The 25,881-nt window shown below is 43.5% G+C and overlaps 1 protein-coding gene across 1 annotated transcript in view; it reads left to right on the forward strand.

Annotated features, from left to right (window-relative positions):
* LOC310743127 (uncharacterized protein) overlaps positions 1 to 25,881 on the forward strand; it is a 133,746-nt gene that overhangs the window by 71,916 nt on the left and 35,949 nt on the right. Inside the window, exon 3 of the mRNA XM_083573252.1 lies at positions 22,390 to 22,419. The gene's annotated coding sequence lies outside the window, so the exon portion shown is untranslated. The remainder of the gene's footprint in view (positions 1 to 22,389; positions 22,420 to 25,881) is intronic.

Consider the following 25,881-nt stretch of genomic DNA (forward strand, 5'->3'; position numbering starts at 1 on the left):
ACTCCGCCACACAGACTCTATTTTTTTCCTGGGTTTGACAACACTATCTCCATTTGTGACTCCTGGCAACCAATATTCAGAGGCATACTGCACCTCCAGCACTGGAGACACAACATAGCCATGATGGCTATTAGCCTTTGATAGCCTTTTCTTCCATGAATTTATAAGTTTGCTCAAAGGCATGCTGCATGACTATAAAATTGCTTTAGAATATTTGCTTCTTTTTAACAAGAATGATATTCAAGGAATATTCTATCTGCATTTGTTTTTGGGTTTTTAAATGCAGCAACCCAGACAGGAAATTTTATTCCTCCTTTTGGGGAGACAACTGCTGCCATCCAAGATGCATTTGTTTTACAAGGAGGGAAAAATCATACCGAAATGATTGGGTGGGAGAGGAGGGAGCTCTTGAAACCCCAAACCATAGAATGATCATCGAGCAACTTTTTAAAAAGAAGCCCAAGCTCATCATAACACGAGCACAGGCTTCAACTCAAAGGAGCGACGGGGGAAGGGGGGGCAAAACCTTAGAGCTCTACTTTCATTTAGCAGCCCGATAAATTACAGAACCAATGAAATGCAATGAGATCAAAGACACTGAACTATTTGATTTTCTCACACATGAGTGAGTGGCTACTGTGTGCAATGATTACACATCAGCATTGAATAACTAGGACGATTCTGAATGCAGAACTTGTACCCTGGTGATAATGTTGCTGGGAGAAAATGAGGCAAATAAACATTCTTTTGGTCTGTCGTACAATGAATAGCATGTGTGCTTATACATACATAATTCTGCAAGCAAGCTAATGAGTTTGTTTTAGGGCTCTGCCAGGCTAAAGGATGTGGATGTTTCCCTAAAATCTGTGGCATTCCCAAGAAGAAATATGGTCTTTGCATTGAGTAAGCACAAGGTCTGTCTGCGCATATCAGATGGTGAGACATGCACATGTTACCCAGTGTTTTTTAAAAGGAGACATGTTCAATGGAGGCCCTTTGCACATGTTCAAAGGTGCTCTTTCCAGTCATTTCTGTTTTACATGTGCTGAAGCCGGGAACTGTTTCTGAAACATATTTTCCAGGGGCTCAAGTGAGTCCGGGCTCAAGCAGTGATGGCTGCTGCCTGTCGAGACTGGTAGGGTGGAAGGCAGGGAGACCAATGGCAAGTGGAGGCACAGCCAAAGTCAGGCAGAGCCAACTAATTCTAGTTTTGCCTTCATCTTTCTCTCCGCTCAATTCTACCAAGGCAACACTTGGAGGAGTCACCCCCTGGGATTTGTGGGGCTGACTAAGACTGAGGTTCATGGGCAGTGCTCTATTAACTCTTAACAGACTCAAGTAATTCATTTATCCGAAGTATTTTCACCTCACTCTTCAGCAAAAAACCAACAACAACACCAAAAGATTCCCAGGGCTGCTTACAAGTAGTATTAAAACCATCCTTTTCCTCACTCTCAAAGGCATGGCACAAAAGGAAAAGGGATTTGGTGAGAGGAGGAAGAAAAGCAACACTACTTCTCTACAGAGTAGAGTCCATTCTACAGGAATGGAAAGAGTTCAAGGAGAGGAAGAGCAGAGCAGATGGAGAAGACTTAAAGTCCAATCTGCTATAGGCTGGTGGAGAATGGGTGATACTAGATGTCAGTTGAGCAGGGAGCCTATTCATAGAATCATAGAGGGGACCACAAGTGTCATCTAGTCCAACTTGCTGCAAGGTAGGAATCTTTTTCCCAACATGGGGCTTGAACCCATGATCCTGAGATTAAGGGTCTCATCCTCTACCAACTGCCCCTTTTCAGCTGTCTTGGGTTTGATTCAGCTGGGCTTTTCTTACATGCCACAAAGTCACCTGTGCATTCATATATCCCTACTTTCCCCCCTAGATTGTAAGAGGGGAACTGAAATTTGCACTTTGTGACCAATGTCTTTGATGACCTGCACACCTCCCATCCCAATCGACAACATGCTAGTTCCTCTTCCTTGTTTTACACGTATCTTAAGAACAGGAACCTATGTTTAACAATAATAAAAAATCAGTGATTACACACAGTTCATTGAACACAAAAATTGCTAGTTAAAACGTCAGGTACCATATAACTAGCATTGGGCAAATCATTAATGATTAATAATCCGTCTAACAAATGTCACCTCTTCCCCTCTCCTGCTGGTGAATTATTGCTGGAAGGCTATCATTTATAATTTCTCATATTTGCCCAGGATTTCTCCCAAAGCAATTTGTACCAACTCTGAATCCAGATGTTGAGGGAGGTTTGATTTGTTGTGATAAATATGAATGGCTTGAGATTGATCACAAATAGACCTTCTCAGGGATAACTCCAGGAAAAGCTTGTTTGGGGAAAGCAAAGTTTGATGAAGTTCATCATGGAAGGTGCCTGTCTAATTTCAGTCAGGAGGGAGTTCCACATGCTTGGGCCACCAACACTGAAGGCACAACTTCTAGTAGTTGCGATCTGTATCTGAGACATGGGGGATCGCCAACAGAGACTTCCCCAAAGAGCTAGGTGACTGGGCAAGGAGATAAGTGATCAAATGGTCATTAAGCAGCTTGTATCTTAGAAGGTCATGCTGAAGATTATATAGAAACAACCACACTGCTATTTTCAGTAAATGACCCATGTCCCTGTACTACAGTGGTTTAACAATAAACAGAACTACAGTTTCCAAAATGGTTTATCAATCAATCCCTCTTCCTAGAGACGTCTGGGATTTGTAGCTTTCCAAGGGGAATAGGAGTCTTCTAACAACTCTCAGCACCCTCAACAAACTACAATGCCCAGGACTCTTTGGGGAAAGCCAAGGCTGTTAAAAGCAGCATGATGCTGCTTTAAATGTATAATATGGATAGAGCCTCAGATCCATTGAAAGAGAATTAGGTGGAGCTGCTGTGAAATCTGTTTCTTTGCCACTTTTTAAATCCATCCAGGCTTTGAGTGCAAAAGAATGGTTTGAACATCTCTTAAGAGTAACTCAAGTGACCTTGAGTAGGTGCTCTGTTGGCAGGGTAATTAAAGGACAAACACCCAATCACTACATGCTAACAGGCTGGTATTAACAATTGCGGAGCTCCTGCTGCAGTGCCTAAATGATATGTGTGCACGTAGCAGCAACAGATTTAATGCCTTGTTATAGCTTGATAGATGGATAAATAGATCAAGAGGCAAACGGCTGTAAATGAGGGGGACCATTTACTCCATTTCAGCCATAACAAAGCACTGGCGTTTATCATGTCCAACTGGCTTCAATCAGGGAAGCAAGGGGGGGAGAGGAATCAGGAAGGGTGAACCTTGAAGGCATCTTTGGCCCAGTTTTGGCTGCTTCTTAAAAGTGAAATCACCATGGCAAGCGCTTGGAGGATAGCTATTTATAAATTAGGACAGCCCTGTATAATTTGTCACACACGCATACACTAGTCAAATGCAGTCCATAAGCCACATATAACCCTCTTTGTTTGGGGTTTTTTCTGCCTCCTTGGAACTGCAAGGAGCTGGGAACTCATCAGCAGGCTGTGATAGATAGGGGCTATGTACCAGGACCAGCCTCTTTGGGGATCCCACTGCCCATCCTCAGGGGGCTTTGGGGGGCACTTATGCATTGCCAAAAAAAAAAAAAGGAAACGCATCACAAAAAAGGGAGACAAAATAGGACACTGATTTCCATAACATTTACATATGCTGGTTTAGAAATAGCTACTATAATTTAAGTAACAGTCTCAGAGCGCTTTACATTAACATTACAAGACTCATAGCTGTGACATAGAAGACCGTGGCTGCCCCTCTGGAAATTGCTATAATTTACATTGAATTGCAAGTTGTCTCGCTATAGTTGAGAAGGCTGTATCCAGGTGAACTAGGTGTCTGCTCACTCTCCTGTTGAGAATACTTTCTGATGGGCATCTTCATGGTCCTTCCTGCTCTCCTTTCTTGGGTTGCACACACATGGCATTTAATTTTAGAATCAATGAAAACCAAGTGTTTGCTTTCTGTATGTGGTCTACACACAGTCTAGATGTGTGTGTACTTCTCAAGAAACTGATTTCATTCAAAAAATAAAAGCTCACAGAAAATTGATTCTGCATCGTCCTGTAGTGTGTCCATGTAGGCTCTCACAGCCATGGGGAATATAGCTACACCTGCCCAACAACATTGCTGGTGGGTTATGTGGCATTTGCCCTCCTAGGTGTGTGACATCATACTGGGTTCATAAGGAAAGGGTTAACTAATTGTAAAATGACTAACCAATGGGAACCCAAGGGGAGGAGTTAGAGTTAGGGTGGTTGAGAAGTCAGTCTGGAGTTAAAGAAGAGACAGAGAAGATAAGTCTGTGGGTTGGGCTAGTCTGATGTGAGAGAGTGAGAGAATCTGTTAAGAGGAGTCAGTCAAACAGTTGATATAATCAGTCAGAAGGTATTAGGAAGGTATAAGCTGGTAAAGAAACTAAAGTTAATAAACTGACAGGAATATTATCTGAGAAACCATAAACTTGTTAATGCTTATAAAATAAACGTGTTTATTTGGTTCAATTTTAACAACTGTCTGGACTCAGTGTTTTACCCGAGAGTAACGGGTTGGTGGCAGCAGGGAAGCAAGCACAGTGGTGGCACAGGGATCAATAGACCGTTAAATGTCCGGGGACCCTGTGTGATTGCGACAGGTATATACCAAGATTGCAGCCCTGAAGCTCACTGGTTGTTGTGAGGGTTAAATGGGGAGAACTATGTACACCACATTGAGATCCTTGGAAGATAAAGGTGGTATATAAATGTGGTGGTGGTGGTGGTGGTGGTGGTGGTGGTGGTGGTGGTGAAGAAGAAGAAGAAGAAGAAGAAGAAGAAGAAGAAGAAGAAGAAGAAGAAGAAGAAAGAATCATAGTCAATGACAGGCAGACCGAAATAATTGTACCTTTGTTGCCATGTTCCTCTTCTCTGCTGAGTTCTACAAGAGCAGCACTGTGACTCAGAAGGAGGAAACTGATAGACAGTGACACTCTCTGGACTGGTTGTAAATAAGAAGGCAGGACTGACTGAGGAAACACTGAGGTTGGTAGGGCAGTTGCCCTGTTGCCCTGTTGGACCAGCGTTCACTGCCTGTACCCCTCTGCACTGCCTCCTCCTGGAGATTTAAGCGTGTGAGTGGCACAAAGCCCTAATATCACTTACCCTAAAATAACACAGTGCCTTTCTTCCCTACTTCACATCGTAAGAGGATTTAAAAGGAAAAGAAAGGGGAAAGCTGGAGCAGACAAGGAGAAAGTGACAAGTAGAATCCATCACGCCAGATAGTGCACAGGCTCAGAACATTGTCATCCCGCATTGCATCTCTGCCTCAGGTCTGGCTCTGCTACTCCCCAATAATATAGTCTCACCACTCCAATTTTCCATCCGTCTTGTCTGTCTAACAACTCTAAAAATAAACAGAAAATGCTTTCACGTATATGGATCTTCTTTCCCTGCACCCTGCTTGTTCGAAACATGACAATCTACTGTACTGACTTTTCTGTATCTGGAGGTGTGTTGACATTCTTTTTCTTTTTGCCAGTACTAGTTAAGACTCCTTATTACAGCAGCAACAGCAGCAAGACTTGGTTGCTGCACAGGCAAGTGAAGCAGCTGTTGGAAGCTTTTATATCTGAATGGTGTTACAGAATTGCACAAGAGGCAGATTTCCTCTGGATGTATTGCAATGTTGCGGAGAACTGTTTGATTTTTGCCTGTCTGTGTGGGGCAGAGAGGTGTCTGCTCTTTATTCCAGACTTCATTGTGCAACTTACAAGACCCAACAATTTTCCAGAAGTTGCTGATTTGAGGTAGATATCCTCAATCAAAAAAACCTTCTCTGCACAGCTGGAAATCTATTCCTGAATTCCCTTAATTACAAAAGGGTAGATTACCTCTAATATTAGAAAATGGTTAGTATGCAGCTTCCCAGGCAGATGAAATGCTCTTTGTTAGTTGGGTCTCTCCTATCACTACCTGGAGATGCTGGGGATTGAACCTGTGACCTTCTTCATGCAAGGCAGGTGCTCTACCATTGAGCTCCAGCACTTCCCCTAGTTGACAAAGATATGCTCAGTTCTGCTGGGAAGCAAGACTCTTGGCAATTAATCAAGTGAGCAAAAGCAGCAAGTGAATTGACCCATCAGTGGACGTCACCACAGTACCTTGGCAACAGCTTCCACATCTGCAGCAACTAAAGGGGGGGCAGAGACACCAGCTGGGAAACTTGCCTATTGTCCATTTGTTTGTAGCAGCTGTTCAGACATGCTGTTAATCTGGCCATAATATTGTGCTGGCCCTCTACAGATCTCTCTCTCGCTTTCTCCCAGATTGCACTTCATATTTTGGTGTTCTTATTAGTTTAGATGGCTTTAAAAGGAGATTAGGGAAGCTGGTGGCAAAGAGGTCTCTCCTCTCATTTAGCTATAAAGGCAGTGTACTTCTGAATGCCAGTTTCTGAGGAGTGAAAGAATTTGATTTTAGGAGATTTTTAATTATGAAAAATTAAACAACAGGTACTGGGGACAGTGCGTTCAGAATAAAATCCAGAATGTGAATATAAGGCTACAAGACAATCATTTGAGGGAGTTCGGTATGTTTAGCCTGGATAGCAGGAGACTGAGAAGAGATCTTCAAATATCTCAATGTCACATGGAAGATGAGGCAAACTTGTTTTCTCCTGCTCCAGAGGGTAGGAAAACCCAAACCAATGGCTTCAAGTTACAAGAAAGGAGATTCCAGCTGAACATCAGGAAGAACTTTATGATCATAACAGTTGCTTGACAGTGGAACGGTCTCCTTCAGAAGGTGGTAGTCTCTCCTTCATTGGAGGGTTTTAAGTAGAGGTTGGATGATCATCTGTCATGGATGCTTTAGTTGAGATTCCTGCATTGCAAGGGGTTGGACTAGATGACACTCAGGGTCCCTTCCGACTCTACAATTCTGTGAGCCCTGCCTGAAAAGCCACTGCCAGTCAGTGCAAACAATACTGAGAAAAACAAACCAGCAGTATGTCCTTGTTAGGTGTTAGTTCATTAAAGGCATAATGGTGGGATAAAAATTAATAAATTTCATCTCTGTGCATGTGCAGACTGCTTGCCACTGAGAACTGCCTTGCACATTATGCCATAGCCTGTGTTCAGCCACCTTTAGGCTGAATGTTCATTTTTTTTTATGTTTAACAGTGGCAAATATTGTAACAACAGCTAGTCTCTCATATTTTGGGGCTCCAGGTAGGGCTGTGTCTGCATGAGAAAATGTGACTTGCCTCCTAATAAACCTGAAGCAATGTTTAGCTTACAGTGCCCATGCACATAAAACACTTGTATGCCTTTGTAGCTGTACACCAATTCACCCCACTGCAAGCTCCCTTTGGTTTGTCCAACATGAGAATGCATTTCAGACAAGTTAAGAAGCCATGCCCAAAATAATAATATTTTTTCTGCCTTTTTTGCTGCTTTGAACTCCATTCCCAAATATTCTTTGCCTCTCCAGTGATCAAGGCACAACAAATTTTGAAGGAGATGGCCACATTACATTAGATTTGTCTGTTACTCTTTCATCATGCCGGGGGAAATCATAGACTGATCATTAAATATAATAATACAGCAATAAGAGAGATAAAGGGGAGGACATCTGTCGCATACAGGATTTATATTTAGTGATTAACAGTCTGTGTTTTCTTTCCTGCTGCACTGTGGCATATCAAGTCCTCAGATTATGTGAGCATTTAAAAGCTGAAAGTGATGTGGTTCAGAATTAAATCTAATCTGGTTGGAAAACACAGTGATGCGGCAATATTAGAAATTGTAGCTCTTGAACCCTAAGTGATCCCAGCCTACTCTTGGCTGATTCAAAAAGAAAAGCATATTGTTTGTTCTATGAATATGGTGTTTTGGCATGCAAACGTTTCCCATGAGCTCACTCCTTGTTTTCTTGGGGAAAAAGGGTATTATACATCCACCTTGGGTGCATGATATAATAATGTGCCATTTCACACATTAGAGTTCTCTTACACAGAAACCACTTCCATAAATTGTGGGAAAACCATAAGATATCTGTGCACAGAGCATGGGTAGGCAAAGCCTTTTAAGCCCAAGGGCCACATTCCATAATGGGAAACTTTCTGGAAACCACAAGCCAGTGGTGGGTGGAGTGAGAGGCAAGAAGAGCAAGAAATATAATTTTTACTTTTGCATAGTAGGCTAGTTTACACACACACACTGCTCTCTATCCATCCAGACAAGCAAGACGCATTGCATGCCAAGGCCTCGTGACCCACAGTTCCCTAGTAATTAATAAACACACAGACACGAGTATTTAGGTTTATGGGATCAAATAGGCCACAACTCTATTAGTTATAGGTGTGAGCAGTTTGGCTTAGGCATTGGGTGAAGCCAGGCTATATCTCGACTCCCGCCCTTCTACAGGGAGTCCATCTAAGGGTAAACCACCAATGGGGGAGCCCTATGACTTATATCGAATAGGGGCACCCTGATGAGTCCCCATTGGGGTTGTGGCATGGCCCGAGCACACGTCTGGACATCAGACAGGATCCACACCCCCGGATCCCTTTAACAGGATACCCTTAATAAGGATTAGCAGGCGGCAGCTATAACCTCCCCTCCATTCAAACAAAGGCTTACCCAATGCCTAACCTCACAAAGCTGTGATGACTGCTACAGTGTAGGCAAAAACCGAATGGCTGATGCCAATTTGCCAAGTGGAAAAAAATCCTACCCGGCCCCAACATTTGTCCATAGCAAGGTCATGCCATAGCAAAGCATAAAAAAGAGGGTGGGTGGGTTGGGAGATCCAGAGAAAGGGTAAGAGAGGAGAGCCCCCCCCCCCCCGGCCACACTGCAGTTAAATTTCCTGCAGCCACGCCCCCTACCAGCCCTGATTGGCCAGCAGGACCACACTGGGTGTGACCCCACCCAGCACCGGTGACACGGCCAGGACAGCACGAGGGGGTGTCAACTCCCTGCCCCCACGCCGGATCACTGCAGGGGCCCAGATGCCTGGCCGCAATACCGCCCACAGAAAAAGGTGAGTGGGCTTATCAAGAGTTCACCCATCCAGCTAGACAAAAAACACACAAAAAACGGCAGCTTGGGAAGACAGGATGTGTCATAGGCAATGTTCCAAGGGCTGCATTTGGCCCTTAGGCTTGAGGTTTCCCACCCCTGGTGCAGATCATCATGTGATGACTCCATGTACGCTCCAGGTGGATGCTGTTGATGTATCAATGCATGTGCATACTTGCCATTGTCACATCTAGCGATGGACAGACCAGTTTCAAGAACTTTTGTCTAAGAGAACGATGTGGTCCTCATATAAGTAAGTGACTCATAGTTGAAATGGGCTTGAATACCCTTGAAAGCAAGGATCTAAGTGGACTCCTTGTATTTGAAGTTTATTAGGTATGACCTGAAAAAATCTATGTAGCTATTTTATGTTGAATCAGACCACTGCATCATCTATGCTCGAAGTCTCTGCTTTGCCTGGCAACAGTTCTCCAAGGCCTTAGGCAAAAGGACTTCCCAGACCTGCTAGAGAATCTAAGGACCTTAAGAACATATGGATAGCTCTGATGGATCAGACCAAATGTTTATCAAACCCAAGCAGCATGTTTCCTACAATGGTCAAACTGGTACCTGTGGGAAGCCCAAACATAATAGGATGAATAATCGGGAGAGCACTTAAGCGTGCTCCCTATTCTTCCTTTGCATCGAAAAGTCAGCACATCTTTTTCTGCTATCCTGCATGGGGGTGATCTCAAATTGCTTTGCAAGCAGATCGGGGAAAGCATAGACAGTTGACAAACTTAGCAGAGAATTATGGCATGTCGAGAACTCAGCAGACAGGAAACTGGGAGGTTTTAGGAAGGTCACCGGGAACTGGAATCAACTCCCTAAAAGAGATTGTCAAAGACTTCAGCTCTCGTGGAAAATTACTTTCTCAAGGTAGCAAATGAGCCCTGTGGCTGTTTCATGGTTTATGGCATCCTCCAGGACTTATTAAACTGGTCAATAACTAAACAGGTTCAATCAAGTAATCAAGCCGCTACACATCACAAAAGTTCAGAGTTCTCTGGAATTGCTGTTTTAGCATCTAGTCTTTAATGACAACAACCTCCAGTTAAAAACAAACACATTGGAATCACCAAGAGTAGTCAATTTGCCAGATGATTGAGGCCTGTCTGTTTCCCATCTAAACATTCTGAGATCAAAGGGGGAATAGAAGCACTTAGCCTTCAGGCCTGTTTCTTTTAAGTCCATATTAAAAAAAGAATAACAATGAGGTGCTTTCTTTAAAATTGTTGCTTCGTCATGGGAAACTTTAGTTCAAGTTTCAAACTAAGGTACCTTGGGGTAATCCAACACATTGGCACAATGTTCTGTTAATAAACTGGGGCTGCTGCCAGACTTCAGGGGGTAGCAGGGAGGACTTGGCCCAATGCCAGCAATGGGCCACCAACTCATCCTCCGAAGTCAGGGCAGAGCCAAGCCACATGCTTTCTATGCCACCTGGCTGCAGCTTTGGGAGCAACACCACTTCACCAGACCCCCAAACATACTTCACTGGTTGGTGAGTGGAGGCACTTTTCAACGGGGGCTAAGCTCTACTCCCATCCATGGTAGCTGCTAGCCATCTTGCCCAAAATGCCATATCCTGGCCTGTAGATCTGTGAAATCTATTAGTCTGTGGGTCACGGAATAACGTTTTAGGTAACCTAAAATGGTGGGCAGCCACCACAGATGAGAGCTGAACTCTGCTCCTGTTCAAAAGCAGAAGCACATGCAACACACGCTGCAAAAAGCATCTGAGAGTCTAGTGGGGAGGATGATAAATAGCAGTGCAGGTGGGTCTCAGCCAGTGCCTGACCTAGCTGACTGCTGGCACCAGGCCTGATTATTTCTATCACTGCCAGCTCCAGATTTGAGGCAACATGCCCTTAAAGGCCCCTTTCTCTGAATGGGTCAAGATCCTCCTTGGTGCTGTTGCCACTGCCTGTTTGCTTGCTCTGTTCTCCTAGGCTCAACCTGCAAAGGGAGAGAAGCAACTGGTGCTGATGCTCCTTCTCCTGGCTCCTTTCACTGCTTGCTCATTCAAATAGGGCAGGTATATTGTCAGCAATGACAACAAGGAACAGGAGCAATGAAATCAAGGGATTCAAAGAGTTGTCATTAGAACACAAGAAGAGCCTTGCTGAACGAGGCCAATGACCCATCTAGTCCAGCACCCTCTTCTCACAATGACCAACCAGATGCCTGCGAGAAACCCACAAGCAGGATCTGAGCCCAAGAGCACTCTTGTTTCCCACAGGAGGCAGTGATAACCATAAACTTAGATAGCATTGTTTGGACTCCAATTCCCATCAACCCCAGCCAGTATGGCCAATGGTCAGGGGTGATAGGATATGGAGTTCAACAATATCTGGAGGGCCAAAGGTTAACAACCTCTGCTCTGGCGTGCAAGTCCTCCCAGCAAAGACTGTGTCAGTTCTTTTTTCTGAGCAGAGCCAAGGGCACCGCTGGCTCTAAGTCAACATGTAGCAGTGGCGACACTTGTTCCATGTAGACAATGCTGTGATTGTGTTCTGATATGAATGGAATCATTTTCAATTCCAAAACTGAGAGCTGTTTTCATCAGCCAAAGAAAGCAACTTGTCCCCATTTGTTTTCCTGCATAAAGTTTTATATCAGTCTAATTGTGCATTGATTGCAGTTCTAAGAAGATGTTAGTGTTTTCGTTACAAGCACTTTTAGATGCTAAAGTATTGCAATTTGTTGTTTGATTTACATTTTCATGAAAATGGTTTGTGTTCTGTTAAGGCACAGGGAATTAAATGAGCCCTTGCCCCACCTTCCCTTGGAGTAAGAGAACCCAGTGCTTCACCCCAAGATGAAAGAGGGGAGCTGGCTTTTTCTGATGACCCCTTAAGGTACTGATTTTAGACGGCTAGTGGGGGGACATGATTTGGCTGAGGGCCAACAAGCTGAGACTGAATCATGGTAAGCTGGAGACTTTTGGGTGGGTGATTCCCGAGTTTCAGAGCCAGGGAGTTGCTTAGGTGTGCAAGCTAGAGAGTTCACCAATTCTCAGTGGGGTTGCACTCCTTCTGAAGGAACAGATGGAGCACATTTAGCTCCATCCCTGTCATTGGAGGCCCAGGTAGCCTCCATGGTGAGGGGTGCCTATTATCAACTTAAGTTGGTACACCAAATACGCACTTTCCTGGATTGAAGTAGCTTGGCCACTGTGATTCATGCATTCATAACCTCACTACTGAACTACTGTAACATGTCCTTGAGACTAGTCTGGAAGCTGAAGGTGGTGCAGATTGCTGCAGTCAGGTTGTTGACTAGAGCACCAGGACATTCACATATTACACCTGTGTTGAGGTGTTTAAGCACGCGCACACAAATTTCCTTCCACAATGTGAGCTTGTGGTGCTACAGTTCAGTAATTGTTGGCTCTGGATTTGAAGGTTTTATGGAGAGATCCTGATTAGATGGTAATGAGTGATACTCCGCTTACTTCAAAATGTGATAAGCCAACCTGGCTACATATGGGACCCTCCTCTTTAATTTGCTGAGTGGGGCCTGAACTTCTGACTGAAAATTGGGTCGTGATGGTACCGCTGCCAAACTTCAGGTTTGTGTGTACAGCCCTGAGGAGCTGAATGGAACACTCTTTAATATACCTGTGATGTTGCCATAATGGCTGTGCAGCCTGAATCACTATGTGCTGCAGGCCAGATTTTAGAGCCCTGCCAGGGAGCTGTATAGAACCCTGTTCAATAAACTGGCATTGTTATCATCAAGGACTGCTTCCTGCTCCCTCTGTTTCCCTCCTACACAAATGTGACACCAGGGCCCCTATCAGCAGGGCTTGCTAGTGGAGACTGGCTGGAAGGCAAGTCTGAAGACTGAACCGTTAGGTCCAGTCGTGGATGACTCTGGGGATGTGGTGCTCATCTCACTTTACTGGCCGAGGGTCATGTGGCCAGCATGACAAAGCCACTTCTGGCGAACCAGAGCAGTGCACGGAAACACCGTTTACCTTCCCGCCAGAGCGGTACCTATCTATCTACTTGCACTTCGTGCTTTCGAACTGCTAGGTTGGCAGAAGCAGGGACCGAGCAACGGGAGCTCACCCTGTCGCAGGAATTCAAACCACCAACCTTCTGATTGGCAAGCCCTAGGCTCTGTGGTTTAACCCAAAATGCCACCCGCGTCCCATGCAGCCAGAAAAGACCTGCCATTTTTCCAGTGGCCTCTGATAAGACAAATAAGGAACAGTTGGGAGAGATACGGCTATTGCCTTTGAGGCTTCAGGGTTTCTTATAACTGGAGGAGGAAGGAACTGGGTGTGGCAGAGAGAACACTAAAGATATGATGGACCAAATAAAAACCTGGAAAATATGGTGGGAACTAGGTGTCATCCCCCCCAGAGGCATAGGAAGGTCAGGTGCTACCCGGTGCGGAAAATTTCTTGTCAACCCCCCCCCCCCACTTGATTTTTTTTCCTGAAAAAATGATTTTACATTATGTCATATTTTCTTACAAAGGAATAATAATAAGTAATAATAATAATAAACTTTTATTTATATCCCGCCCTCCCCAGCTGAAGTTGGGCTCAGGGCAGCTAACATCAGATACATAACATTGGTATAAAATCAAACAAGAGTTAAATTACCTCCTAAAAACATGTCAAAATCAAATTAAAGTCTAATTAGATGCCTTTCCGCAGGGTTAGGGTTAGGAACAGTAAGTGCTCCACTGAATTGAAATTTCAGCCTTCACGACATAGGAAAACGGCCAAGTAAACAGCTATTTTCGTGAAGGAGGGTCAAGATATTAACTGATATGCTTGAAATTTCATATATAGCTATATAATCCCTAGTGTAGTAAGATAAGACCTTTGGAGCAGGCATTTTCAAAAAAAAATAAATTATGAACCGCCGTAGTAGGGCAGTAAGAAGAGTTTGATATCCCGCTTTATCATTACCCGAAGGAGTCTCAAAGCGGCTAACAATCTCCTTTCCCTTTCTCCCCCACAACAAACACTCTGTGAGGTGAGTGAGGCTGAGAGACTTCAGAGAAGTGTGACTAGCCCAAGGTCACCCAGCAGCTGCATGTGGAGGAGCGGGGAAGCGAACCCGGTTCACCAGATTATGAGTCCACCACTCTTAACCACTACACCACACTTGCTCTCCTTGATAATTTGTCGCCCCCTCCATGATGGAACCTGGGGCGGCCCGCCTCCCTTCCTATGCCCCTGGGCCCCCCCCCATCCTCATTTTTCTGTTTTTGTTTTTTTTGCTCCTGGGCTTTCACATCTTGACTGACATTCTAACTGAGCCAAAGCCCAGTAGGGACTGTATTCGGTGGGGAAACAGATTGTGATTAACACCCTGTCACTAATAAGCCACTATAAAATGAGCAATCCAGTGGTTGTGGCTTGTGTGCAAGAAAAGAAAGGCTAGAGGCCTTCCTGCCCATGGAAGCCCATAATGGCTGAGCAGCCTGAACCACAGTTTTTACAGTTACCATAGAGCAGAATTTATATCATATACTCAGGCCTAATTCAACTTTTCTGCAGTGCTTCAGTATGTGTGTGTGTGTGTGTGTGTTCGTTCCTCATTGCCTTTTGACATTTACCTCAGTTGCTGGGATTGTTAGTATTTGCTGCTGCCCTCCATTTATTTATTTATTTGCCTCTCAAAAGAAAAGGATGCACAAGATAAAAGCCAAGAGCAATCTACAGAAATTTAGCCTTTCCGCCTCCAAAGCACAGAACTCTTGCAGTGTGCCAGGCTTGTATTTCTATTTCTCTTACAATTAATTCTGGCAACATGTTGCCATACTGACAGGAAATTATTCCCTCTTTAAGTACACTCCTCTTCAGAGGCTACTGTAAGGAGGAGCTCTGACCTTTTGCGGTTATTTATGATGTGAGCTGAACTATCTTTAAAATCGTCATCTATCAAGTGCCAGGCACATCTTTGTGAAGTTCTACAGGACCATAAATAATGGAAGTTAATATTCCTCTACAGTGTTTATGCAAATTTTAAACAGTGATATAGGTTTGAAAAATAAAAACACAGGAACCTCCTCCCTACCACCACCCCCCATTGGTGTTATTTGTAGTTCACAGCAGATTAAAACTGAAGAAGGAGGGTGCTACTTTCTTTATTTAGATACCTGGAAGCCTAAGAATAGAATGTGACAAGAAGGTTACAGCATTTTTTTAGTGCTAAAAGAGAGAAACGTTTTAAGAACTAAGCAATACTGTACTGCTTTTAAAAGGGTGTGGGTGCAATCCAAGTTAGTCATGAGAACTGACTGCACAATCCTGTGCATGTCTACTCAGAAGCAGGTTCCACTGATTTCAATGGATTGATTCCTGGGTAAAAAAGTAGAAAATTACACCTTTAGGCTGGGGAAAAAATGTATAGCAGAAGTAGCCTCCACAACAGACTTTCTCAACCTGTGGGTTGAGATGTTGTTGAACTACAACTCCCATCACCCCTTGCTAGCAAGGCCAGAGCTCAGGGATGAAGAGAGTTGTAGTCCAACAACATCTGGGGACCCGCAGGTTGAGAACCACTGCTCTAGAAGATGTTATGGGCTACAGCTCCCATCAACAACAGCAAGCATGGCCAATGGTCATGGATTATGAAAGCTGTAGTCCAAAGCATATGCAGGAAACCATGTAACCTTGATCTACAGGATTGAAGTCTTTGTCCATCTTAGTCTAAATCCCTCCCCAAAATGATTTTACAGTCTAATATAGATGCAGAACATGCCACAATTAAAAGCTAGCAGAAGCGGTGGAAACTGCAAACATAAAAACAGAGGGTAAAGGAAGCCACAGAGTTTATGTCTGCACTCCTGTGTAGAATTACCCATTAAAAACAGTGGAACTTCTGAGTAAGCATGCATAGGATTGGGCTGCTTATGTGGTGGAAGCAGTGATGCTGGTGAGCTTCAAAAGGAGTGAGGAATGGAATACAACCCCACCACCACCTCCATTCTAAAAGCCTTGACCCATTTTCAGTTGGTCCCAGACCACTTCAAGTTTCCATTCAACTAGAAATGAGCACCTGCCGCTAGCTAGCTCCACCCCATGCTGTTCCCCTAACTTCATGAGCAAAATGACTTTGCAAAGGAGAGGAGGAGAAACCATTGGCGTGGAGAGTTCATTATACACAGAAGAGGCCTCTTGAGTCTGAAGTGGCCATTTACACATTGTCAAAGAAAGAATCACCAAAAGTGGAAGCTAAAAAAGAGGGCACAGATTTCCATAAATTTATATGAATAGATGCAGGTTTCTATAATTTAAACAGAAATGCAGAGTGCCTCTCCATAGTGGGGGGAAACTGCGATCAGGTGTACTGCATGGCTGCTCAGCCTGCTGTCCTGGTGCTAACTGATGATGATGGATGACAGCACCTGCTGTTCTCCCTCCCAATGGTTCTTTACGTTCAAACTGGGTTTGGACTGGGCAACCCTTCAAACAGATCAATGAAGCCTTTTTTCAGCCGAAGACACCTTGGCCCCCTCAATTCTGAAAGGACCCAGTGCGCATCGCATGTATCACAGCTTCAGTGACCAGCTCTCCAGAGCGCTTGGCCTCCTCCAGACAGTGTGTATTGTCACATGGGACCTCTCAACCTTGGGGGCAACCTGGTGCCTCTGTCACAGTGCCCGAAACAGTTGCCTGTAGGAGACCAGTAAGCAGGATTTGAGCACAAGAGTGGACTCCTTTCCTGTGGTTTCCAGCAACTGGCAGACAGAAGCATTGCTGCCTCCACATGGCTACTCCTGCCTATCAACCCATCCAAAGCGTTGAGACCACATCACTTCCCAGACTGTTCTTTGAGTTGCCAAGTTGCTTTGCTTGCCTTGGATTTCAAAGTAACTTTCAACAGCATTGTTTGAAAACACTTGCTGATTGCAAGCCTCCTTTACAAGGGCAACTCTGAAAATAAATGAAAAGGGGGCGGAAACCTCCTCAATGCTCTAAGAATTCTAAGAGAGGCTGAGGCTGGCAAAATAACAGACATTAATGGAACTAGATACAGGTATGCATGTTTGACCTCCGCAGTAATGAGTGAATACTAAACCTGGTTAGACTTGTAATCTTTTGCTACCCTGACTGCATAATGCATTAGCCCTGGAAAGTGTTTGCTTTCATTTGAATCAATCTCCACTATTGAGCTGAAGAAGAGTTAATATTCCAAACAGTTAAAGGAATAAAAATGGGGGATGCACAACTGTAGCCTCAAAAAAAGAGAAATCTTTAGCAAGAAAGGGGAAGAATGCAAATGTTTTCAGACAAGGTTTTTCTAAGGCAAACCAAACAGTTTCCCCATCAATATATTAAAACAGCTCACGTCCGCATGCATGTACACCAAGTTTCAAGGTGCTTCCTGGTAAAAGAACAAATGTTTCTTGAGGCAGAGGCTGCATATACATATCTATGCTAGAATCTTTAGGGACCAGGTTCTTGGTTTGTTTGCTTGCTTTTATCCTGTGTATTCCACACACAATCTAGATCTATGGGGGGGGGGGAAATGCCCCTGAAAATCACTTATTGAGAAACTGGTTTCATTCTGGGGCGTGGGCAGTGACACATTGCAGGTTGATTCTGCACACACACACACACACCTGTGCATGTTGGATGGTGGCTGTTCTGCAGTGGGGGGCATGTATCTATACCTGCCCGATGACATTGTGCGTGAGCATATACCAATATTGCAATCACTAAGCACCGGATTAACGTATAAGCTAAACAAGCTATAGCTTAGGGCCCCACTCTCTTGGGGCCCCCAAAAAAAATTAAAGGAAAAAAACACTGGATGTACATTTCCAAAATATAAGATAAAAAATAAATAAAATGAAACCTACATACAGCAACAGTGTTTTGTGTTGTGTTGGCTCTAATTTGTTATGTGCAAATGGCTTTAGATACCTATTAGGCCATAAATTACCATATAGCATATATTCAACACAAAACACAGCGACAATTTGTTGTTGACAAAGGACAGCTGGACATATAAAGGGCCCCATTACCTTCAGTAGCTTAGGGCCTCATCAAACCTAAATCGGGCCCTGCAATCACCAATTCCTTAATTCACCTATGGCATGTGTGGGTTTTCAAAAGCTTATGGAGTAACCACATCCACCCTTATGGAGAGCAGGGTCTCAAAGCAGCATGTTCACAACAACCATAAATGATTTCAGGTTGGGCAAGGTGACGGCTATATTTGTGCTACTAATGGGTTGGTGTGTATGCCGCAACACTAAAACCAAAGAGGAGGAGAAATCTGTCAGCCAGTGACACCCCCTGGACTGGATACAGTGGTACCTCGGGTTACGTACTTAATTTGTTCCAGAGGTCTGTTCTTAACCTGAAACTGTTCTTAACCTGAAGCACCACTTTAGCTAATGGGGCCTCCTGCTGCTGCCGCACCGCCGTAGCACGATTTCTGTTCTCAACCTGAAGCAAAGTTCTTAACCCGAGGTACTATTTCTGGGTTAGCGGAGTCTGTAACCTGAAGCGTATGTAACCCGAGATACCACTGTAAGTAAGGAAGCAGGTTGGCTTGGAGGAATCCAAACAGGTTGTTGGGGCACTGCCCCGTTTGCCCTAATGGACCAGCTTTCACTAGCAGTGGCCCTCTTACAGAACCCATCATACCTAACCATTGGCCATGCTGGCAGTGGCTGATGGGAATTGCAGACCAAAACAGCTGGAGAGCACCAAGTTGTGCTGGAGAATCAGTGCAGCCGATTGCTAAACTAACACTCTCTATACTACCTTCTACACCAGGGTTTCCCAAACCTGGGTCTCCAGCTGATTTTGGACTACAGTTTCCATAACCCCTGACCACTCATTCTGTTAGCTAGGGATTATGGGAGGTGTAGTTCAAAAACAGCTGGAGACCCAGGTTTGGGAAACCCTGTTCTACATTTTACTGTGGGGTGGGGGGAGGAATCACTAGAGAGACAGGAGAGATAGAGTTGCAAACTCTCCCATGCAGTGGGAGAAATGGGCTTCCTCCCCTTTCAACACTGATTGTCTTGCAGAAGCAAGAGAAACAGCTAGTGCCAGTGGAGGACTGAGGTGGTGGTTTAAAGGGAATCAGCAAGCATGTGTCTGTATTATAGTATCCTATTCTATTTGCTGAATCACTGAGTAACACTGAGGCCCATCTTTATGGCTCCCTGTTGTGCTTTAATGTCAACTTTTGAATCAGGCTACAGTATATGTTTAGCATGCAGAAAAGAAGATTCAAGAAATGCGATGATAATAGCTTTCAGATACTTAAATGTTTGCCATGAAGGCAGTGAAAAATAGCTGCTCCTCGGTACCATGGGGTTAGGGAGGATGCAGCAGCTGCCATTCAAAATTTTACAGAAAAGCAAAGCTGCTGCTGTTGTCCTTGGGAAGTAGAGCTCTGTCCATGCAGACGATGTCTTCCCCTGGCAATTGGTAAAGTCTCCTTGCTCACACAAAGGGGATTTTTACAAGTTAAAGCAATTGTCTGGGTTTTGGGGGTTTTATTTCTGATCTTTTTTATTTGTGTGTGGGCAGCTTGGGTTCAGGCTCTGGCTCTGGCACACTCGGCCTGGGTTCTGGTTCATGCTCTGGTTTTGTCCTCTTGAAATATTGCTACCCTAGCTAGGCTCATTTTAAATATTGGGTAGCCATGGTTCTCCCAGGTGGATCCTGCCTTTCCTGTCTAAGGTGACCAGGTGTCCTGAGCTACAGAGAATTATGACAATGGGTGCTTCCAGGCAACCTGTTTGTTGAGCATTCCTTCTGATTTGTTTGATAGGGTAGTTAGACAGAGTTGCATCAAGCATGTTATTCCACACTTTCTGGGGCATTTCTCCACCACTTTCCTTACTGCAAAAAGTACAGTACATTATTTTGGGGAATTGGGCTTGTTGCACACAATCTCCCAAACAGCTGTAACTATGTGACCTGAATTTGCTGGTATGTGATTGAAAATAATGACAGTCTGGAAGAAATATGTGATCCTTGAACAATTTAATTAGAATTTCCATATGTGAAGCAGGTTGAAGCAGGGTTTGTAGAGATGGAATTACAGTAAGTTCCACAGAATCAATAAATTTTAGTATATTATTTGAGGCTATCAATTTCAGGACATAAAATTGTTAATTTTCATTCATTATATGCATTTATTACCTTAAGCAGCCATTTAAATCCCAGCATTTAGAACAGCACTATCTCTTTAGGAGCTCAAGATGCAATTAAGGTTATTCCATCAAGAGTTCATTATTTTCTTTTGCTATGAAAAAAATCAAAGAAATCAATATTTTAAATGAAAGGTAATTCTGGAGAAAGAATGATTAATTTAAATCTTTCTGCATCTGAGAGAAGCTCTTTGTCTGTGCTAATTTATGGCTTTTATTTAATTGCATTAAAATATTATTCAGCTCTCTGTTTAAGGCATTGCAAATTTCTAAAGTAGCCTTTGCCACTCTGTGAACTTGGCACAGAACAACATTTCCCACACAATGACGGCTTTGTGTTGATATCAGCTAAAGCCAGAACAAATATTTGCAAATGTTCTGAACTTGCCAGGTTTGCCAATCAAACTTCAAATACACAATTTCAAATTTGCACATTGTCTGTGAATTTTTACCAACAAATTTAAGGGTCGTCTCCCCATCTGAGACATTTAGTGTATGATGAGAATTCATATTTGATGCCTACTGAAATCAGAGCAAGTCTAAAGGATCTTCCACATGACCCGTATATGTGGTGGTTAGAATATGGGTCCCTGTTTTGTTTTGTTTTGTTTTTGCAGGTGTATTCTGATACACGTCATTGACACTAGAGTAGTGCATTAAGTGGTGCCTTGTACTGGAATCCCCACACATCATTCTGATGTATTAATTTTTCTGTGATGCTCCCCCAGTGTTACCACATTATTGCTTGGGAGGCACACTCTTGTGCTACAATGCAACAAAAGGCAGACAACCTCCCTCCCGTCCACTCCCAGTCCAGAACATTGGTATGATAAGTGGCAGAATTTCAGCAGGAGGTTATGGGACATGCACTGTATGTCCACCCCAGAACTTTTGAAGGCACAAACAGTATTCAACGCAGGATCACGTATACCCACCCCAATATCACCATGGAAACAAATCATCATGATGCACCATAAAAAGAACATCTGGAGGTGTTCAGAATCTGGTCTTTATTGAGCATTCATTCCAATGTGTTTCTGGGGCTGTTATTTGACAAGGAGCATCCATCCTATTTTATTTGTGGGGTATTTACTTGTATTCCTGTACTTCCTGTCAATCTGCATTTCTCAATGCATTTCCCTCTCTCCCTCTAAACCAGAAAATGTCCAGTTTCTTTTTCAATGGAGATGTGCTGTACTAAGGCACTATAATCCACTTTAGATACAGAAACCTAAAATTCCAGTGTGCATGTGAATCCCTCCCTCTAAATACAGTCTGGAGACACCCTAAGGCTGCATTTTTATGCATGCTTACTTGGGAGTAAATCCTATCGAATCCATTTGGGCTTTGTTTTGAGGAAAATGTTGTGGATACTAAATACTATTGCAGGTCAACCATCAGTTACAGTCAGGCACCAAATCCTATAGCACATTAACCATCAACTACTGTCTAATGCAGAGTATCATTCCAGGTCACCATAAAATGCAGTTCAATACTAGTACATTTTTGAATGTGAAATACAGGTCTCAAATACAGTGCAGTAAATATCCAGCAAATAAAATATCCAGAGCACGTTTGACTTAAAAAGAATCACCGCAGAAAAATTTGTGAGGCTTTTTGGGGAACAAATGGGGTTCATCTCTTATTTCAGCAAGCAGCATTGACATATATGCATTCAGTTCAGCTGGTGGCTGGAACAGACTGAAATGATCAGAGGAACAGGCTAGAGCTTTCATTTCTCTCCTCTCAAATATTGCTACTCTCCAGTGGCATTTCATATAAAAGAAGAAAATCGTTGTTGCAGACTCACCTAGGCTCAAACTGAACACACTGGCCTTCTTCCATCTTCGATAAAAGAAGTTTTTCCAATGTCCCCATATGGGTTTTTATTCATTTGTGGGTTTATAGAATTTATGGGTGGTAAGTCTGTGTATTGGAAGGGGACTGCAGGTGAAGGCAGCTCACAGCCTTTCTTCAGAGCAGAAGGTATCATCTGCCAGAGCACCAGGGTAACCAACTGGCCTTGCTCTGACAAGTGAGTAAGGTGATAATGAGGTTTGGCTTTGACAGTTTAGCATAGAGGAAATCAGAGGAAATGAGGAAGCAGAGGCTAAATACTTCTTTCCTTCTCTTTGACAGGGTTCCCCTTTCATGCAAGCATGCTAAATGGTAAGTCTTCTTTACAAGATTGTTTTGCATATTTAGTTAAAAGCTGGAGATTGCATTTTAGTTGGTTGAAGATCTTTTGTTATAACTCAGTGTGTTTTACAAGCCAAATCTATGCAGTCAGAGGGAAGAATCAGTGAATACAACTCTGATCCTACTAAATTAGATATTATGTTGTGCAGCACTTTTTTGTGACAGTATTTGCTGGTATGGAGTACTGCCAACTTTTTTTAAAAAAAAATCTCTTTTTTTTTCTTCATTAGGTGCCCAAAGCAGCCATTTTGTGCTGTCATCCACAGCCAAAGTATCAGGACCCCATATTTTATGCCTCACTCCCTGTTTTGTGTGTGTGAGAGTGTGTGTATATGATAGATCATACATAACATATGACAGATCAAAACAGCTGCCTCATTGGGACATAGCTATAGGAGCTGTCATGATGAGTTCCTGTAGTTCAGAATTTATCGCTAACCACTGTCAGCCTGTGCCTGGACTGAACCACTTCAGGCTGCAAGAAGGGGCTCCCATGACACAATGCTCCATTACAAAATGTATTCCTTGAACATAGGAAACTGGCATGCCCGGGACCTAGGACACCAGGCAACCAAAGCCACTGTGAGGGGCAATAAAATATATGAAGAGGAGTTCTGGGAGGGTCTGCTCCCTCGCCCCTATTGATCTCTGAAGGCTGAAAAGAGTCCTCTGGCGCATATACATGCTGCAAGGAGCCTTCACACTTGGTTGTACCTGACGAAGGGATGACACACATTTAAGACCTTAATTTATCACCTCATGCTACTGTAAGATTTTAATCACAGTATGGAGAGATGGAGCCAGTGAGCTGTGTTCAGGGGAAATGACTGTAGCTTTATGTCAAAAGAGGTTCTGTGAGCCCCTGACATATTTCCTACAGGATGCAAAAGCAAGGATAAAGCTTATAACATTGGTGGTACAGTGGGCAGAGGAATGGCTTTGGGTGTGGGAAACACAGGTGCAAATCCCTGTGAACGGATCCATTCCTAGAAAGTGGAAAACTGCTAGGATCAGTGCTTCCTAGGCACGGGACAAGCGGGTGTGTGGACCAGCCCATACAGACACCATAATGTCCCCCTAGATATTTGCTCCTGCAAAGCAATCCACAGCTTGGAAGGAGAAAAACTGAAAGCAGGGAAATGGCTTGGGAGAAAAGTGTTACCCCACCCCCAGGCTCCACCCCCAGCCTCATTTCTTGAACTCAGTTAGTGAAATGTAGGTGGGTTACCACGAGGCAAGACACAGTGATAACAACAAGAAGCTTTATTGAATTAACAGAACTGGACAACAGGGGCAAAGCAACTGCTTATTTACATTTCTGAAGGCCTGGGCCACTCCCACTCCCAACATGGTTGGCTGTCTAAACTTCCAAGCTGCAAATCATAACTCAGAGTTTAAGGGCCACTGGCAGAGGCCCAAATCCTGAAATGTTCTGTGATTGGATACCATGTATCGAATCAGAACACAGGGGCTCAGAAGCCTTAGTCCAGACTCAAGCTCAGGCAAACACCGACCACTGAATACATAACCGTTAGCCCCTCTCTGCAGCTTTTAAACTTAAAGAAAACAAAGAACTGCAGCAAGGGATGCCAGGCTTTGGGGGCCTGTGTGCATGTTTTAGAATTTTCAGAGTGTGTGTGCTTTAGGGGCACCTGTCCCCTATAAGAACAGAAGAAGAGTCATGGTAGATCAAGCCAAAGGCCCATCTAGTCCAGCCCTCTGTTCCTACAGTGACCAACCACATGCCCCATGGGAAGCAGGAGAGCAGGACTTGAGTGCAGCAACCCTCTCCCCAGTTGTGATTCCCAGCAAGTGGCGTTTAGAGACATGCCGCCTTTGACAGCGAAGGTAGAGCACAGCCATGGAAAGGTGTGACTTTGTCTAATCTCCCTCTAAAACCATTGCTATCTCTTGGGGAAATGAATTCCATTGTTTAACTAGGTGAAGAATCACTTTCCTTTGCTTTCCCTGAGTGTTCCAACATTCTTTGAACCTCGCTGGATGTCCTGAATTCCAGTATTATGACAGAAGAAGAAAAACTTCTCTCTATTCACTTTCTTCAAACTTCTCCCTATCCACTTTCTCCCTCTGGTTGCTTCTTTCGCTGCCCTAGACTGGCAGAAAGAGAAAAAGATGCCCATAAAAGCATCTAAGCCACTGTCTCTTCCCCCCCTTCAAACAGCATAAGAAGGAAGTTGGAAAATTCCCATTTTTCTTTGTTTTGGCCTCTAAACAGAGCAGAATTATTCCCTTGCAGCTCAGCTAACGGTAGACAAAAGGGGCATGTGTCTGTTGTTTACTAGAAGTTAAGCTATGGAATTAAGTATCATGTTAATTTGTGCCTTTATGTAGAAGGAAAATGGAAATTCCTCCATTTGTAATCTTGATGAGCATGTTTTAATTTCCAATCTAGACACCATGATTAACACTCTTAATGAAGTTTCTCATATAAATCATACCCTAATAAAGTGACTGAGTGAGAGCTCAGAAAGGCAAATTGCAAACTACAAAATAATTACAAGCCCAAGTCATTAACAAAATTCAATGAAGCACAATATGATGATATTCTCAACAGCATTCGTCACATAAATTGCATCCTAAAGAATGCTATATGGAACTGCTAAACGTTTTAGAGTTTGGTAATAGCTGGTGCCCCATTAATCAGTTTAATACAGCTTTCAGGAAGCTCATTCCACTGCTGCCCCCCAAAAATCCATAGTTATTTTGAGCAAGAACCTAAGACGAGCCCTGCTGGGTCAGACCAGAGGCCTATCTGGTCTAGCATTCTGTCCCCACAGTAACCAACTAGATACCTCTTCGAAACACCCACAATCACCCTCTCTCCTACTCCTGATCCTCAGCAACTAGTATGCAAAGGCACCATAGCTGTACCCATCATGACTCATAGCCACCATGAAATTGTTTAATCCCCCTTTAAAGCCATCCAAGTTGGTGGCCATCATTACATATTGCATTAATTCAAGATTCTTTTTATCTATTCAATGTTTACTTAACATCTTATTTTTAAAAATATGTATATTCCACTGTACCATAAAAATATATATCACAGTGGTTTACAATATAAAAGCATGAAACCAAATAATAAAATCAGAAAAAAGTTAAAAGCAAAAAATAAATTAAAAACAAACCTCATAGACTATTGTGGGGGATGCATAAGCCTGTCGGAATATAAAAGTTTTTGGCACAGAAGGCGCCAAATCTCTAGCAGCAGGGTATTCTACAGGATTGTAGAATTAAAGGCTCATGTTCAAGGTTCCCATATTGACATCAAAGGCTCATGTTCAAGGTTCCCATATTAATTTATAGGCTACAGTACTTAACAACTTGGGTTCAGAATACCTTGGGGATCATCTGACTCCTTATATCCCTACCCAATCACTGCGGTTTTCAGAGGAGTCACTGTTAGTTGTC

This window comes from Podarcis filfolensis (genome assembly GCF_964270895.1).
Source record: "Podarcis filfolensis genome assembly, chromosome: 10".
NCBI lineage: Eukaryota > Metazoa > Chordata > Lepidosauria > Squamata > Lacertidae > Podarcis > Podarcis filfolensis.